The sequence below is a fragment of the Euprymna scolopes genome, chromosome 16, assembly GCF_053919585.1.
Source record: "Euprymna scolopes isolate OS-2025 chromosome 16, ASM5391958v1, whole genome shotgun sequence".
Taxonomy (NCBI): Eukaryota; Metazoa; Mollusca; class Cephalopoda; order Sepiida; family Sepiolidae; genus Euprymna; species Euprymna scolopes.
In genome coordinates, this window is record NC_136497.1 from 2,538,266 (window position 1) to 2,552,984 (window position 14,719).

Sequence of the window (14,719 nt, forward strand, 5' to 3'; positions counted from 1 at the left end):
TTAGTTATCTCTTTTCAATTAAAACATATTACGTTTCCTTTCATAAATCCGGTCGTTTTCTTTGTAACGATTCTGCCATTTTCAGGGGTGTGTGTGGAAACTTCACCGCCCCTCCCCATTACCTGGCATCACTAAAAAAAATTTCGGGCTCGCTTTATGGTAACAGAATGTGTTTACAATATGGGTAAATGTTTAATGGGTAAAATTTCATCCCGTGATTAGTAAAAATGTAATCATGTGATTAAAATTTAATTGAAATTAACCAAATGTGGTCGCTTTCTTGTCAAATATTCATTGAAAATGGATATTTGCAGCAAATCGACTATTGTTGATCATGTTTTAACATTCAGGAAATAAAAGATTCACATGAAATTTGATGTGACTAATAAGATTCCTCTTTCAGTCAACTAAATTATTTAGAGTGAAATGAGTTAAGGAATTTATATCCAAACCTAAATATTAATTTTACTAAAATAATAACATTAATAACCTTCGTGAAACCACCAGGCACATCTAAATCTACTTAGGTTATATTAGAAACTAAGCGACCTCTAAAAATCTGGTAGCTGAATGTCAAATCAATAATAATCTGCTGAAAATATTGAAAAAATAATAAAAATAAAAACCAAACACACTGGTTTCATGTTTCCCTTTAATGCTTCCAATAAAGGATATCGAATTACTAGAACTTTGTATTAGAAACTGAGAACCCCTTAAAAATCTAACCCTAACCCTTAAAAGTCTTTAATTATTGTATTTTTTTTTTGCAATTTGGTTATATTTGTTTGTTTGAAATCGCTGATAATCAACTCAAAAATTGAAAAAAATACGAAATTAAAAAGAATGGTACTCATGCAGAATCTTACTCGAATCCTCAGGATTTTCCGTAAATTATGATTAGGCTTGATCGGCAATAACCGAATTAAGCCGAGCGTTGTTCAAATATTGAAACACTGAATCGACATTTTTTTGTTTTTTGTTTGCATGAAAATCTAATTTTTAATAATTTTTTGGTGGAAGTTTTTCTGTTTATTTTTTTTTAACATTCTTTGATAAAAAAAATATTCGTACATTCTCTTAAAAAAACTTTTCTGTACTTGCACCTAACAATTTTAATAAAAATTCTGTTTGCAAAAACAAAAATAAAAGTTTACTGCCAATTTTCTTTTACAAAATGTCAGTTTTCCTGAAAAAACTTTGACCTAACGATTTACGGTAAAAAATTAATCTTTGGAAAAAACAATATTTGATGATAAAAAAATTGCAAAAAAAAAAAATAAATAAAAGTAAGTAAACAATACAAAATGTAACATTTTTGAGAGAGTAAATAAAACTTTATATTCAGTAAATTTACTGTAGGTTTTTGTTATTTCTTATTTATTGCATTTGCATTTTTTCTGTTTTTTTGTTTTTAAATTCGTCTACGTCTGTTACTTTGCTCGGCTTAATCTGATGACTGCCGGTCGAGTCCGAATAATAATTTACGAAAGATCCCGAGGATCGGGGATCAAACTCTGCAAAAGAGGTGTTTTTTTGTACAGGTCGGCTGTTTAAAAGGCTTCTTCTTCATTATTGTAGTGAAATCCGTCAGCGTAAAAGTTTATATTTAATTAAAAAACAAAACAAAAAAACATGATAACTCCTTACATCTTTTGTCAATTTCAACAACAAGCAACGTTATCTACCTAATTGTTAAAAACTTTGACCTAACGATTTACGGTAAAAAATTAATCTTTGAAAAAAACAATATTTGATGATAAAAAAATTGCAAAAAAAATAAATAAAAGTTCTTCGTTCTTCCAGGATTCCACGAAAAATGAATTCGGCTATATTTGCTTTCTCATATGATATTTGATGCAAACACAAGGGAAATAATTTCTTCTAAAACTTTTTCCTTTAATCATTAATTTTTCCCTCATCGTTTTTCGTAAGTTTTGGCTATGTTTATTATAGCGACATGGCAATTCAGTAGATACTATTAGTTTCACTTGAAAATCTATATTTCGATTTCCGAATTGCGCAACAATAAGGAAAAAGCATCTAATTTATACGTATACTCTCATTAATTATATTTGCAAGCAATTTATTTTCTTTGAATAAAAACAACAATTTTTATTTTTTAAACTTATCCTGCAACATTTTGACTTCCTTTTCTTCTTTCTTTCTGAATTATCATCATCATCCTCCCACTTACTTTGTTGGTTTATTCTTTAAACAGTTGTCTTTTCAATTTTTCCATCAATTTATTTTTGATAAACACTATATTTACATACAAAAAGAAAATCGCCTAACTTTTTCCTTCACGAGATTTAGCAGTACGTGTTCACATATATGTCTATAGTAAAACTAAATATTCATGTTTTCCCCTCTGTCAACCTCACGAAGAACAGGCAGTGAACATGCATCGGATGATTTAAACGATATTTTAATTTAAGATATTACACTTCAAAATTTGCTTGGCGTTTGCAATAACCATTAACAAGGCTGAGGGACAATTGTCATATTTGTGTGACTTATATCTAAAATATGATTGCTTCTCACATAAACAATTATGTATCTGCACAGAAAAAGGGACACCTCAAAATATTGTGTATCCATGAATATTAAGAACATAAACATAGGAAACATATATTTTGTATCTTTTGTTCCATTTAAACAAATTAAATTATAGTAACGCGTGACCCTGTCCAGCTAGTATATATATATATATATATATATATATATATATATATATATATATATATATATATATATATATATATATATAATTACTTAATTTACTCACATAAAATTAATATACGAAAGTATAGATTTATGCGTAAACTTTAAGTATTTACTTCAAAAGTGCTCAATACGTAGGTAGAGCTAGTTAGTAAGTTAAAACAATGTATATGGCGATTAAGCTACACTGAATATTCCGCGTTTCATCCACTCTAGGAATCTTCAGGCTTATGCGCATAAGCCTGAAGAATCCTAGAGTGGATGAAACGCGGAATATTCAGTGTAACTTAATCGCCATATGCATTTTTAACTTACTATATATATATATATATATATATATATATATATATATATATATATATATAATTTTTAGATATATATTTTAAAATATAAGTGGATAATTATATTTTTTAAATAATACATATGCCGCTCCCCATTTGGGGTACCAAAATTAGTTAAAGTGAAAAGTATTCGCAACTCGCATTTAGGTAAAAATGTACTTTCGTATAATTCATTTCAAAACAAGTATTGCAAAAACAAAAACAAATAACATCTCTCTTCTTTTCTCCCTCTCTTTCTCTCTTTATATATATATAGCATATATATATGCATATATATATAACAAGAAGGTGATGTTATATATATATATATATATATATATATATATATATATATATATATATATATATATAACAAGAGGGTGAGAGAGAGAGGGGGCAGTCAGGATGTTACTGGGTCAATAATGAGGTTATACTTACAACATTGAACCATAATTGATGCTCATCAAATATTCCAAAGTGTTGACCTTCAAACCGGTTGTAATGAAGTGTGGTTGTATCAGTCGCCAATTTCTGACAATGGCGCCAGATGACTGATGCTTGAATTTTTACTTTGTATGACCGTGGGAACTCTAAATAGATTAAACGCAATGATTTGGATATTAGGGCGATTCCTAGCCTCGTCTACCACAAATGCCTACTCAGCAACGAATATTTTAATTGAGGAACTTTTAATAGTTCTGTCAACTTGAATGCTTCTGCGCATCCCCATAACTATAATTTCATGTATAGATTTAGTGTTTCGTCATTTGTCGCTTAGGAGCTTGGCACAATTATGCTTTTCGATGCGATGAACAATTAAAGCCGGGATAAAATCGAAGGGGCAGGAAGTGATTCGAACACAGCATCAAATAAGCAATTCGATATAATCTGTTATATTAAACTTCGATACACCGCGTTTTTTACAAGTCAAAGCCAATTCATTTGAACCAGCTGAAATTCTATAAACAATAGCCAGTCTGAGTCGAGCACGAAATTCCCATCATGCTTTGCATAATTCGTGTTTTTAATCATACTCATCACGCAGCGAACACAGAAACAGGCTCGGGTATAGGAGTTTTAAATATAAAGAGCTTAAGTCGCTCCAAAACCGACTCTTTTATTAGTGTGCCATATTTACCCCACCCCAACTTTGTAATCTTTTCTGTTTTCATGGCATAACGATACTTATTGGACCGTCACATTTTCTCTTGATCGAACAAAGGAACATGATTCTAATTTTAGTCTTCCTCTTTTCTTAACTCTTGAAAAGAAGACGACTTAAATTCCCTTTGATCCGATACGTAACACCTTTAACTTTTTTTTACACAGTGATCAACACTTATCAAGGCCCGGAAGCCACTCAGGGATAAGGGTTATTGCAAGTACATTACGTTAGTGTGGAGATTTGATGAACTTTTAATAGTTCTGTCAACTATTTATCTATTCTATCTATTCTATATCTACTATTATATAAAAATCATTTTGTGTGTGTTTACTTCCTCATAGGTTCCGAAATGATTGAGTCTATGTTTTGCAAATTTCACACAAAGTAATTTATATGTCTGGCAGTGTTCTTAAATATGTTTTGTACAGAAATTCATCAGATAAGTATCAACATCACAAAAATCTGATCCTAAAAATAGTTTTCTTCTGATAGATCAAAATAGAATTTTTACAGGAGAATATGTTAGATTACACCGGTCATAGGAGTTAATTCTAAGCAAATCAAGGGAGAGTCAATCTTTAGCAAATCATTTCTTCGTAAAACAAAACAAAAAAACAATTATTGTCATCAGGAGGTATAGCTAATTGGTAGAGTAACCGAATACAGATACAATAGGTTCCTTGTTCAAGCCTGGTTGTACCCTACCGTATTTTAATTTTATCTTATTAATGAGCTCAATTTACGATAAAAGAAGAGTACCATTTAAAATCGCCACGAATCATTTCTTCGTTTGCATATTTTAAAACTAAACATTAATAAGAAGTGGTTTTCTAATTCATTCATTGTCAAACACAAATATCAGCTGACGTGATATTGTAAACAAACACAGACGGAATTTGATAAACGACATTATTAATATTTTTCTTTTTCTTTTTTTCGTATTAGTCCCTCAGGAAAATTATTCCTCGTAATATATAATAATCAATAGAGGACTTGTTCTATAATAATAGGTACGCAGTCTGCATTAATTAAAATATCATGTTTAAGCATATTGTACGACCGGGAAACGCCGGACTGCCAGCTAGTTTCATCTAAACTATTCTGAACGTTTTATTCAGATTCATCAAATTACAACCTTGTTTCATTACCCCAAATCAAAATAACTGCATTCTTTTAGAGAATGGGCAGATATTAAAATTTGTAAAGTGTGTATTTTAATGTTACTGCAAAAACTACATATACAAAAATACACCTCTTGGCCCTTTTGATTTCCTACCCGATAAATAGATTCTCATCATTCAAATATATTCATCTCACAAAACTTGGTTTCTTTCATAGCTTAAAGTCATTAATGAATTGACGGCAATTATGTAGCATACTTAATTCTTCTAAGATTTTGTCCATTAATGATCTTTGTTTTTGTTTGAAAGTTCTTAATATTCTCTTTTGATTTATATCTTTACTAGCAGACCACCCAATGTTGCCCGGTCGTAAAATAAATTTAAATATATTTTAATTTTTTATACGGGAATCACCACTAATCAAGACCCGGAGGCCACTAAAGGATAAGGGTTAATGGGTATATATTAGTCAATGTGATTATAGCGTAGTAAACATAAGTAGTGGGAATTTTGTAAATTGGATTACTTAGGGGGAAGGTTCATCAAGAACTTGTTTACTTTGGACTTGAAGACAAATTATAATCTGCTGGAAAGCATGCAATCAGAAGAGAGTTCCACAAAGTTTCTAAGAAAGAAGCTTTGTTAATGGAATCTACATTTAAGTTTAGGCAGAGATAAAAAATTGGGAAATTATTGATATTGTTTTTGGCTAGACGAATGTTTTTCGTGAAAGTTTGGCAAGGGGAGACCATAGATTGGAGCTCAGTCGAGCACTTGCCATGAAAATAACGATAAAGCAGAGCCAGGCTCGCAACGTGTCTTCTGTGAGAAAGAGGTTGCGGTGTAACACCAAAGAGAGGCCACATCAGATCAGTAGGGTCGATGTGACGTTTTTTGTGTTAAATGTAATATTCAATCCCGGGCGAACGCCGGTTACAGAAAAAAAAAAATTTTTAGTTAATATTTTTATGTGTCAAAATCTTGTTGTTGAAATACCATACGGTCGGGGGATAAAAATAGAAATCGCATGCTAAACTTCAAAGCGAAAGATTACTTAAAACATTTTTTAACCAAAATACGCTCGCGTTTGAACTAAACGAGCCAACACAAAATATTCCGAAACAGAGATTTGAAATGTCGGTCGGTTTGAAATGTGGTGTTTGACAGGTGAAATGTCGGATCGTTTTTGTTTGCTGGCAGTCCTGAAAGCGGCTTTAGTTTCCATACATCTATTACGTTGGAAACAGTGGAAAAAGTGATTTCTGTGCGCAATGGCAGCAGCACATTCTGGAGAGAACCATGGCTGGCTGTTAGGTTTTTGCTGAAACTTTTTAGAGGGTATGAAACGGTCAATACCTACAATTAACCATTCCGTCAGGTCTAATACTATAGAGGACACATCCTTTTTAAACATGGAATGCAGAGGTAGATCAGATATAAATGTACGGAAGCTATCCCAGTCAGCCTTAGTGTATCGATATACTGTACGATGGAGAGGTACGTCTGGGGACTTAATACATTTCATTTTTATCTTAATTGATACAACAGAGTGGTCGGAAGATCCAAGAGGCGACAGAACAGAAACTGAACATAGTTCAGGGCAAGTTGTGAGAAAAAGGTCTAGTAGGCTCGCATACTGGCCGTCATTGTCGGGCACACGGGTGGGTTCGTGAACAATCTGAGTGAGGTCATAAGCAATGGAGAAATCATGACAGAACCTCCCCTCATCATCGGTCTTGTTTGAGTGGGTCAACCATTCGACGTTGTGAACATTGAAGTCTCCACATACGTGAATGTTAGCTGAAGGATAAGCAGATAGGACTTGGTCAATTTTCTCAGATATGCTTTTAAAGATAGTAACTCCGCTGTTGTGGGGGCGATAGAGAGTAAATATAAATGCAGTAGTGTGAGCTAAAGCAACCCGGAAGCACATATAGGGTAAGTTAGGATCTTCCCTGGAGATGTCCCTACCACATGGAAAGCTATCTTTAATATAGGCACATATTCCATGCCCATGGCGATCTTGGGGGTCAGATTTAGAAGTTAAGTTAGAGTATCCTTTAATTGCGAACTCTTCTAGGGAAATAGCCTGTCCAATGCCAGTTTCACTTAAATATAAAAGGTCTGGTTTAGTCTCCTGTAATTGGGTTTCAACCTCTGGAAGGTTAGAACGTAGACCCCTGATGTTGGAGAAGGAGACATAGGAGTAGGGGTCTACGTTGGAAGTTGGAGAACCGGGTTTAATCGTGTATTTTTTCTTGAAACTTGTCATGATGAAATTTTGGAATTTTTGGACTAGGTCGTCAGATTTACTTAGAGCAGGACAGAGAGGGGAAACTAAGAGAGAAAAAGAAACGAAGAATTTTTATTTTATTTGTAACTAATGATAAGGTAAAGCCGTAACAATTACCCACTAGTATGGCATCGAGAGGCCCCACCAGAAGCTACTGCATGGTCCAGAATCCATTCACCTAATGGCAATACATCAGCCCCAGTACTTTGCGCCTGCTGATAGGACAGCCTCCTTAGTGGTTAATCCAAGGTTCGGGTTCCTGACTATCAGACGGATAACGTCAGCCCAGACAAAACGTTTTCCTCCAGCACCCTTACTAGTGACATGGCTACAAGGATAGACATAGAAACAGAAAATTTCCGCCATCTCTGCCAACTGTTCGCGCAAAATACTGCCAACCTAGAAAACAGCTTTTTCTTCTCCCTTTGTCAGAAAAATCATTCATTAAAAAATGAGGACTGAGGGACAAATAAGAAGAAGCGAGAGTAACAGGAGCTGCCGATAACGCATCCACAATGCGTTTTCTACTCTCCATTAAAAAAAAAGTATTAAGTATTCTACTTAATAAAAGTCCAACAGACGTGTTTAAGGGAAAGTATGGTGATAGATTCCCCTCTCACGAACTAAGAATGAGTACAATTTCGTAATCTATTTTTACAATCAACTCGGTAGATAAATAAACATTTATGGACGAGAAAAAAAGCTAGCATTTAATAAAACAGAAATACATAAATTTAATACTGAAATAAAATGGAGTTATTAATATTTGAATCTAAAAATAAAAAATATGATTAAATTGAAATCACTTATCTCAACAAAATGCAAACTGTAGTGAAGAATTTAAGTTAACAGCGTTCAAAAGATTTTTTTTAAATTAAAGAAAAGCGTGATTTTATTCTGAACTTTAGCTAGTCACGTTTTATCACGAAAGAACGACTTCTGCTTAACAGACGAAAATATTATTTTAAACTTAAATATAACAAACGAGAGAAAATAATATTTGAAAGTCAACACGATGGCAGTGCTGTGATAAACGACGGACACTGCCTTTTATAAAGCTGCTTGGGCGCACGTGCAACTATTAACAACCAAGTTATACTAGTATTCCTTTTCAATTCGGTATCTTCAGAAGTGTTCACAATCGACGGACAAAAAAGTAGACACACTTTGTAATGTTATTTCGCTCGGTTTGTTTGCTTAGGTGAAAACCAGTCAAACTCGCCTCCAAGTTGTTCATTAGGACGACGCAATCGTCGAGTGAAACGGTGTCCAGCGGAATTCAAGTGTGAGTTATTGACACGCGGTCAGACAAAACTCAGTGTCGCCGAGGGAAAGATTAGATCGTTCCGAACGAGTAAGTCTGCAGCGGTTTGATTCAGCTGACAATCGATAGAAGGTGATGAAAACAGATAAGCAGTTAACAAAGAGAAAATCGGTTTACATTCTCATATCTATATACAATCAGGGATACTGGGTAGAAATTACTGATATATGTAAGGATGCCGTATAAATGAATATGAAAAAAGTGACTAGCTTGTCTAAGCTATTCTCAATCTTTCTCCGTTTGTTTTAGTTTACTATGGCCTTCTAATGTCTTTATTAGTGAACTAAGTGGAAATAGAAGACATATAAGCTAATAATTTGGTGCTATGCCAACTCCCGAAATAAAGTAAACACATAATTTCACACGTCAACATTTTTATACAACTAATGAAAAGGATTCCGTGTATACTATGTAAATAGTAAAAAAAATTAATTTTAATTTTAAGTATCATAACCGGATTGTTGCAGCGAAAGTCTTGCTTCATAGAGTGTTATTACTTTGGTTTTCATGCAATTATTTTTCGCGCTAAGTATTCGAAAAATAATTTACGCGGAAAGTAAACACAAAAGAAAAACAAACGAAAGTAACTACAAAATTGTCGAACGAGATATTCGAGCACCGGATACTTGAAAGCAAAATACCAATAACCATTTGAAAGTGACTACGAAAGTCAAAGAAAAAAAAAGTGTTTTCGCTAGTACACCGTGAACTAAATTATGCAAATTGTCTTAAAGGAGAAAAGTGATATTTTTTTTCAACTGTACCAAGAAAGGATTTTTTTAAAAAAGAATTTTTGTACGTAATCAAAACTTAACGGATTAAGAGAAAAAATAAAATACATTTTTTATCCCTCAATAAAAAAGGAAAAAGAAAGGTTCAACGCAAAAAATAATATACTGATAGAATTCGGTTGATATAAAAAAAAGCGAACCTAAAAACGTTTGTTCGTAGTTATTGTAAAAAGTGAATTAGTAAAATAGACTGATTTTTCTAATCTTTAAAAAATAACAAGATGGAGGAATATGCTTAAATAATGACATAGTTCATGCAGAATCAGCAGATCTTACAAAAAGAACAGCAAGCGACACACGCAGAAAGAGACGAAAGACAAAATGAACGACTCATATAATGCCTGGAAAGGCAGGAAGAAAGATTCGCGCAGATGCAACTTAAACAGAAAGAACTGCTAGAAAGATTAACAGCTAATTCCATACCAGAAAGTAATACAACCTTCTCCAACACAACAATTGTTAACAGCATAGATGTGTTCACATACGTACCGGAAGAAGATAAAACTTTTAATGCATACTTCAAGAGGTATGAAGATATTTCGAAACAGACTGCGAAAACTGGCCAAATGGAAAGAAAGTAAATTTATTACTTCGAAATCTTGGTACCAGTGAACATTGCAAATTTGTTGATTTCATATTGCCAAGGAGAGCGAATCAGTTAGATTTCGCTGAGACCATAAAGCTTCTTAAGGAGTTATTCGCACCGAACATGTCTCTTTTCCACAAGAGATGGTCATGTATGAATCTTAAGAAAACTGATGAGCAGGACTACCTGACATACGCGTCAGGAGTAAACAAAAACTGCGACAAATTCAAATTATCGGAACTCAGGGTGGACGATTTCAAATACTTAATCTTTGCACATGGTCTAGTATACACAAAATATTCAGAGATCCGAAGACGCGTTCTCTCAAAATTAGAGACAGAACAAGGCCTGACATTGCAGAAATTAGCAGAAGATTGCCAAAGGGCAGTATCACTAAAAAAAAAGATTCCAGGGATATAGAAGAAGCAGGAGTGGCGTACATTAGGAAGATTAAAAAAAACTTTCAGAAACTCAGGACAAAGAAATTTTGAGACTAGTCAAAATTAAAAAAAATACTCAAATTATAAATATTCAAATTATAATAACTACAGAAAACGAAACTACGGTAATAGTCAATATAATCACTACAGAAAACGGAATTACGATAATAATCAAAGGAATTATAAACAGACAGCATCAGGTAATAATTGCAGAAGATGTGATGAAATACATTTGGAAAAGGATTGCCCTTACAAAAATATCAGGTGCTACAATTGCGATAAAGTTGGACATAAGAGTGTTTGCGGTAGAACAAAAAATAGAGTACACCAAATGAGAACAAACGACAAAGGGAAAAATAATTTACGAAAATATGTATCAGTAAATATTTTCGACAAACAAGTGAAATTTCAGCTTGACTCTGGATCGGATTTGTCGTTAATAAACGTCAACACTTGGAAAAAGCTGGGTAAACCGACTCTTCAAAAGTTAAGTAAAGGTGCACGAACAGTGACAGGAGACGAAATAAAATTCGAAGGAGAGGTCATCCTGCCCATAAATTTAAATGGCACGACGAAGAAATTGAAATTCTTCGTAATTAAAGAAAGGATAACTTATTGGGAATTGACTGGATTGAAAAATTCAATCTTTGGGATAAACCAATGAACGCGTTTTGTAGAAAAATAACCAGTTGCACCCCAACATCAGAAAATATTAAAAACGATCTAAAAAAAGAAATTCCCTGAAATATTTACTACTGGACTGGGAAGATACAATACATGTAAGGCTTCGTTCGAGCTAAAAAAAAAAGGATGCAACACCGGTGTTTAAGAAAAAATGGAACGTACCGTTCGCCGGTTTAGACAAAATAAATAGCGAGCTAGATAGACTCGCAAAACAGGCATCTTATCGAAAATCGAAACTAGCGTCTGGGCAGCCCCTACGGTGTACGTAAAAAAAAAAGTCGGAACAAATTCGAGTCTGTGCATACTTTTCTACGGGCCTAAACGATGAATTAAAAAAACACCACTACCCTTTACCAATCCCTGAGGAGATATTTGCCAGACTAAATGGTGGCAAAATTTTTTCCAAAATAGATTTGTCCGACGCCTATCTACAAATTTCAATGGAAGAAGAATGCTCAAAGATATTATGCATTAGCACGCACAAAGGGATGTTCAAATACAACCGTTTACCCTTCGGGACCTAAGTCGCGCCGGCGATTTTCCAACAAGCAATGGATACAATGCTGAACGGAGTAGATTGTGCTTGTGCATACCTGGATGACATAATCATCAGGTTCGAAAAAATAGGTCATGCAGATGGCCTGTCAAGGCTTATACCGAAAATGGAGGAAACCCTTGAAGAGTCAGTAATTGCAGCTATACGTTCCAATTATGAGGAAAAACATGGTGGCGAATATAATAAGAGAATTACCAGTCACGTTAACCGATATAAAAAGGGAGGCTGAAAATGACGATGTCATCACAGACATAAAGAGAAAAATAAGGGAAAATGATGAAAAAACGCAAAGCATATTTTCCGTATGCAATGGTTTTTTATTATACAGTGAAATAGTTGTTATCCCGAAAACCTTGCAGAAAAAGATCTTACGTGATTTTCATTCAGGACACCCGAGTATAAATCGCATGAAGGCACGTATGCGGAGTTACGTTTACTGGCGTAACATGGATGTGGATATTGCACTAACAGTAAACTATCCATCAAACTACGCACACATCATGCAAACGTTTTAAACCTGGTAATCGTGTATATTTTAAATGTATGAAAAATAATATTTTATATTGGGAGTTTGGTACGGTAGATAAACGTATCGGCTACTTGGTGTACATGATAAAAGGTCCAAAAGGGATACACAAAAGACATCAAAATCAATTGAGAAAACGTCATATAAAAGACAACGAACATGACAAACCTGATGAAAAGGAAGATCCAATTGATATACTATACGAAGCGTTTGATATCGAACCACCACAAACAATACTCGAACAGAGAAGATCGGGAAGGAAAAGAAAGTTTACAGAACCAATTATAATGAACCCCAAGAGAAAAAGATATTGAAATCTACACGACTTCAAATCTTGGGAGGGGGTGTTGTGGAGACGCCCACTAATTAACATAGGTGGGTGAGGGAGATATACAAAGGTATCAATCACCAATACCGGGGGAGTTCTGCAAAGACCGCCAAATAGGCAAGACGCCTATGTTTCCTCCAGTAAGACATGCAACACGCCACCTGCCGGAATATCTCCAACTGAAGTATATCTGAAAACATGTAAATATGTATATAACTTCTCTTCCTAATATATTATTGTTATACATTTACTTTACTTAATATTAATAGATATTTTCATACCTACAGCCACTAGTGGTTCATGCTTTCGCAATCACCAGTGAATGAAGTGATAATTACTTTTAGTCGATGGGAGGTCATGTTGGTGATGTTCTGGAGGTATGACCAAACGAAGTAGTCCAGCGAGTTCAGGCTTGGGGAGGAGCGGGGTCAGTGAGAAAAGGTACACATTTGTAGCACTCCTTCTGAAGCCCAGTCTGAGGCTCTTTAGACCTGTGGTCCGGCGCCGAATCCGGCTGTCATTGGTTTTATGATTGCACCAGGGGATCACCACAATCGGCAGCACACCCAGGTACACTTTAGTATTGATTTTCAAACCGATGTTAAAGATAATGTGGCATGATGTGATACATAACTATACGACCCTTACTTGAAACCACACCAAAGACCATAATTGCGGCCGGAAATTTTGTTTTCATCATCCTGGGCTTATCCCTGTTATTTGTGGGAATCTAACGATGCATTGTTAGGGTGCTGGCAATGGTTCTGTGTTCATAACTTGGATCCATAGAGAACCTGACTTGTATAGCGGTGCATCTCCGATCTTGATCGTTGAACATTGTGTCACATTAAGACATAATAGTGCTTATCGCTCTTGGGATTTGTACAAAACTGGCCAACTGGTAGATGGTCTGCAAAAAAAAGAAAAAAGAAAAAGAAAAAAGAAAACCGGGTTTTATCAAACAGAGATGGAATCATATCGTCTTTTCTAGGGCTACAATTTATTGTTCTATCCTGTAGATTAATTGATCGTTACCCGCAATAAAAAAATAAAAATAAAAAACAACGTCAATGTAATATTCGTTTAATTATGAAATAAATGTCTAACTCGACGGTGACGACATACGTTGGCGATGATAAATCAAGTTTTGTGATTTTAGAGTAGAAAGAAAAAAGTCATGTGTTTCGACATAGCGTGTGAATTAGTGCGGGGGTGTTTCCAGCTGATGTAAGAAAGTCGCGCGTGCACATGTAAAAGCGATAGTTTTTGCGCTGTGTTGTTCTTTTGAACTTAGTCTTCTTATTCTTAACTCGTCATCTCAATCGACGATATCGATCTATTCTGACGCAGACAGTGGATCGTTGACTTGTCGCGGTGAACGAGAAGAGGCTGCCCTATTGCACTTTCGTTGGGATGATTCGTTGGGCGAGAAACCGTCAAGCGCAAATAAGTCCGAGAGTAAATCATGCGGAAGAATCGCCATGAAAAGACGCACATTCATTGAATGATTAGCGGACGAGGACGAAGGGTGTTATTCGACAAGGAAAAGGTCACTACCCTTCTTGCATATCATTATTCGCTAACACAGAAATCACTTTTTCCATAGCTACCAACGTAATAGATGTACTGAGACTAAAGCTGCTTTCAGGACTGACAGCAACCACTGTAAAAGAATAATAAACAATGAAAGAGAGCTATATGCCCAGTCTGTTAAATCCAAGGTAGCTGATCAGCGGCTTGGTTCCCACCAGTTTTGGCAAATAACAAATAGGATTCTGAACAGAAGTGTGCGTTATATCCCAACCATTATCAATGGACCAGAGGTCATCTCGTCGGCGTCAGACAAAGCCAACCTATTTGCAAA